At 36.5% G+C, this 4,625-nt stretch overlaps 1 pseudogene; it reads left to right on the top strand.

Annotated features, from left to right (window-relative positions):
- The first annotated feature begins 212 nt into the window (after positions 1-212).
- On the top strand, positions 213-1,143 carry LOC114109601 (olfactory receptor 2J3-like; annotated as a pseudogene).
- Positions 1,144-4,625: the final 3,482 nt, after the last annotated feature.

The raw sequence follows: 4,625 nt of genomic DNA, 5'->3' as shown, positions 1-4,625 counted from the left end.
TATTCTTTTTTAAGTTTATCAGTATTAGCTTGTGGATTCTTATTTCTTTCAATTCGTTGGTACACAGTTTCTCTTAATGCCCAAATTGTCCTACAATTGAGCAGTGGTATGCCCTTGAAACTGGTTTTTTAAATTTCCTGTGTCTCTATGTTTCTTGGAGTCTTTCCCTACATTTTCAGGGTGTATGTAATTCTTTCCTCAGGTAACAAGATATGAATGATGATGGAAAAAAAGAATGCAACCTCTGAAGCCCAGTTTGTTCTATTGGGTTTTTCTGATTGGCCTCAGCTTGAGTTAGTTCTTTTTGTGGTTATCTTGATGTTCTACCTGATGACATTGATAGGCAACCTGTTCATCATTATCTTGTCATACCTGGACTCCCATCTCCACACTCCCATGTACTTCTTCCTCTCAAATCTCTCTTTCCTGGATCTCTGCTACACCACCAGTTCTATCCCTCAACTGCTGGTCAACCTCTGGGGCCCAGAAAAAACCATCTCTTACAATGGCTGTATGATTCAACTTTATTTTGTCCTCGCACTGGGATCTACAGAGTGTGTGCTACTGATGGTGATGTCCTATGACCGTTATGCAGCTGTGTGTAGACCCCTGCATTACACTGTCCTCATGCACCCTCGTTTCTGCCAACTGTTGGCTGTGGCTTGCTGGGTAAGTGGCTTTACCAACTCAGCACTTCATTCCTTCTTTACCTTCTGGGTACCTCTGTGTGGACATCGCCAAGTGGACCATTTCTTCTGTGAAGTTCCAGCACTGCTTCGACTGTCATGCATTGATACCCGTGCTAATGAGCTGACCCTCATGGTCACGAGCTCCATTTTTGTCCTCATACCTCTCATCCTCATTCTCAGCTCCTATGGTGCCATTGCCCGGGCAGTGCTGAAGATGCAGTCAACAACTGGACTCCAGAAAGTCTTTGGGACGTGTGGAGCCCATCTTATGGTTGTATCCCTGTTTTTCCTTCCAGCCATGTGCATATACCTCCAGCCACCATCAGGAAATTCTCAAGATCAAGGCAAATTTATTGCCCTCTTTTATACTGTTGTCACTCCTAGCCTCAACCCTCTAATCTACACCCTCAGAAACAGAGATGTAAGAGGGGCTGTAAAGAGATTAGTGGGGTGAGTTTGATCTGGTATACTTGTGACATTAATGATGAAATGGAGCATGTCTTCACCAATGGCTCTTCAACCTATCCACTCATCACTCTTTCATTCACTCACTCTATTAGCACTTTTTGAATGTGTACTCTCACAAGGACACAGAGTTCGTGGTTGCAGATATGATTAAACAGTTTGCCTAAATAGTAATCACTCCTCAATGGCAATAACAGCCACGTAAAATATGGATCAAACATCAATATTAATTTTTTTAGTGCACACACCTAATAAAATAAAGTATCATTTTCTCAATTAAAAATGAAGCACAGAATTTATTGTAAAAGTTAATAAAATTCAGATATAACTCTATGGAGAGATGCTATTCTTAATTCAAAAAACCTAGAATATGTCATTTAATTTCTTGCTTCTTAGGCAGAATTTGTCATAAAATTTGTCTTCTATCTTTGATCTAATGAAAGACATTTGGAAACATTTTAAATATTTTTTCCAACATTGTTATCCTTTTTTGAATGCTAGTTAATATTGAGAGAAATTTTAGTCCATAGTCTTTAATATAACATTACTGTTGGTCAGAAAAATCCTTTTTTGAGTCATACCAAAAGTGCTCTCAGTAATGCAACAGAAGTAAGCATCTCATATTTCCTTTTTTTCTTCAAGTCACTGAGAAGTGTAAAGTAAGTAGAAATAAGTTGTAAAGCTGTGCTATACAACTATAAAGTCATGGTCATCATAGGCTAGGTATTGTTAGGTAAAGTAAGAGCGTAGCACTCCTGCAAAACCTAAGAAGCAATAAAGAATATCTGAGGTGACCAAACACTAGGCTCTGAAAAATGTGTTGGTGAATCTGATGGGTATTTGAAAGAATTACTTGAAAATATATTTGAAAATATTATGATAAAAGCTGTATGATAATTTTTTACTTTTAAGCTTGATGTGATTTGAATATTTGTGGTTTAAAAGTTCACTATGAAAACAAACATATTTTTCAAATACAGAGATGCATTTTTATTTAAATAATAGTTTTGTTCTCTATATTATTGATGCCACCTCCATATAAAATAAGTGTCCTAGGTATGTAACACTTTAAACTGTACCCATATTGAGCCAAAATGGAGTAAGGAATAAAGTAAAATCTTGGCAACACCTGACTTTTGTATGGTAGTTTAAATGTCAGTTTTACTTTAACACAGGTTCAATCCCTGAGTTGACAGGACCCCTTGGAGAAGAAATGGCAACCAACACCAGCATTCTTGCTTAAAAAATCCCACAGTCAGAGGAGCCTGGTGGACTACAGTCCAAATGATCGCAAAGAGTCAGACATGACTGAGCGACTAAGCAAAAGCAAAAGCACAAGCACAAAGTTTAGGTATGATTCATTCAAATGCTTTTTCCTAAATTATTAAAATGAAAAACACATCTGAAACCTTCCCCTCAATTTCCTGTGTGGCTTGCAGCTACATTGATTCTGATGTCTTTGTCTTCCCCTTTGTGTATCTGTGATTCATTTTTTCCAACAAGGCATAAACAATAATATGGGGAAAATACACTTGTCCTTAAGATCCATTCCAAGAAATGAAGAACCAAGAATCATGTCTATAAAAGAAGTTTTAGTAAATAGTTGGGGCCATACAGAGTGAACCATTACAGAGCAAAAAATCTTTAAAACACTTGAAAGACATAGCTTAGTTCTTTGAACCATTTTGTGGAAATCTTACTGGTTGGGATACCTCATGTAATTCCCAAGTCTCTGACTATGTAACTTAAAAAAATTTTGAAATTTCCAATTCCTTCTTTTCTTTTTCTGGGTGAAAAGCATACATTTATCCTTTTGTACATGTAGAATATTTTTCTGGAATGCATAATTTTAGCATTTATGCTTTTTGAATCCTAGCCACACTACTATAATATTTTATTTAATTTGTAATCTAAAACAAAGATTAGTTTCCAAAAATTCTCCCAAAGATTACCACAGATACTATTGATTTTGTTGCTTTGTAATTTTCAAACTACTTACATGAACCTCATGCAATTTTATAGCAGGCAGGATATAGGAACATATTTTCTCATTTTGTAGATGAGAAAATAGAAGGGGAAAAGATATATGACTTACTGAAGCTTAAACAACTTGTATGTGACAAATAAAGTAATGAAAATAGGTTTTTACTTGAGTTCCCTTGTTATGGTCAAGAACAACTAGAATGTCAGAGACCCTGTCATTGTTAACCCCACCCTTCAAACCAATATTTGGTAAATTGACATTTACACAGCACACATGAATTTGGGTCACAGGCAATTTATTGAAGAACTACCAATGAAATCAGCCTTTTCTCAGCTAAGAATGGAAGTGAAATGCACTGAAGAACCAATTTCTTCTTTATTTCACTAAATTTTTCCTCCCCACTGGGACAATATCTCCCAATCTTTGTCCAATTCATCTCATACTTGTTCCTGTGCAGCATATCCCCCAAACACATGCTCAATGATTTCTCTTAATATATCTCAGCAGGGTGGCATTATTGGCACAAATAAGCCATCAGATAGTTACAGAAACTAGCTCTGGCTTCCAGGCAAGATTCTCTCATTCTCTACACTTTCTTTGGCCTCAGTGTCACATACTATATCTCTTTTTACGAATGTGATGCTGAAAGGTCTCTGGTTATCATATGCTATGATGACATCAAGTGATTTCAAGCATAATAAAGTTTCAAATACAAATTCACCATATTCCAATTTTAATTCAGCAACAAAACAACTTTATGGTCAAACTCTCACATCTGTAAAGAAGGCTGAGTGCTGAAGAATTGATGTTTTCGAACTGTGGTGCTGCAGAAGACTCTTGGGAGTCCCTTGGACAGCAAGGAGGTCAAACTATCCAATCTTAAAGGAAATCAATCCTGAATATTCATTGGAAGGACTGATGCTGAAGCTGAAGCTCCAGTACATCGGCCACCTGATGTGAAGGGTCAACTCATTGGAAAGGACCTTGATGCTGGGAAAGATTGAGGGCAGGAGGAGAAGGGTGTTACAGAGGATGAGATGGTTGGATGGCATCATTGACTCAATGGACATGAGTTTGAACAAATTCTGTGAGATGGTGAAGGACAGGGAAGCCTGGCTTGCTGCAGTCCATGGGGTCACAAAGAGTTGAACACAACTGAGTGACTGAACAAGACAATATAACTTAGAAAAGAAAAATGATATGAATTTGCCATAAGTCTTCACTAGATTTCACAATATTAATAATTGCCATTGGTGCTTTGTTGTTCTGTCTATAATAGTACATTAATATGCAATTAAAAATTTTTCTGAAATATTATAGAGTATAATGCATGCCCATCTCTAACTGTACCTGAGAGTATTTCCTAAAGATATAATCCAGTATAACAAATTAGATTTAGGTGTTATGTCTTTAGTATCCTTTAATTCAGAACCATTTTTCAGTTTTTCTTTGCCTTTAATTAACTAAATATTTCTAAAGAGTATAGA

This window comes from Ovis aries, chromosome 20 (assembly GCF_016772045.2).
Source record: "Ovis aries strain OAR_USU_Benz2616 breed Rambouillet chromosome 20, ARS-UI_Ramb_v3.0, whole genome shotgun sequence".
Taxonomy (NCBI): Eukaryota; Metazoa; Chordata; class Mammalia; order Artiodactyla; family Bovidae; genus Ovis; species Ovis aries.
This window is presented reverse-complemented; position numbering and strand designations above follow the sequence as displayed.